Consider the following 437-nt stretch of genomic DNA (forward strand, 5'->3'; position numbering starts at 1 on the left):
CCACGTGGTGAGAGGGGCCAGAAAGGTGACATGGGCCCCTCCGGTAAAGATGGACTCCCAGGACCTTCAGGGCCTCCAGGGATCATGGGTCAGGCAGGGCTACCGGGCATCATTGGGCCAACAGGACCAAGGGGAAAACCAGGGCCAGCAGGGCCACCTGGACCACCAGGAACCCCTGGACCTCCAGGGTTGCCGTACCCCCAATACCGACTCAACACCCAGCAGCAGACCGTGACGCCTGCTGCTGAGTCCAAGAGGCAGTAGAGAGATGGACAGAAACAAAGACTAGAGGTGACATGTCCAGTACAAAGACACTAAAGAATCTGATATGAACTGATGTAATGTCATCCATTGTGACTGGAGACGCAATAATCCATTTGTATGGGATTGTCTAAGACAATGGATAACTTTATGAAGAAATGCTACAAATTGAACTG

This window comes from Seriola lalandi, unplaced genomic scaffold (genome assembly GCF_002814215.2).
Source record: "Seriola lalandi dorsalis isolate HSWRI2012SDOR001 ecotype SW California unplaced genomic scaffold, Sedor1 jcf7180002054544, whole genome shotgun sequence".
NCBI lineage: Eukaryota > Metazoa > Chordata > Actinopteri > Carangiformes > Carangidae > Seriola > Seriola lalandi.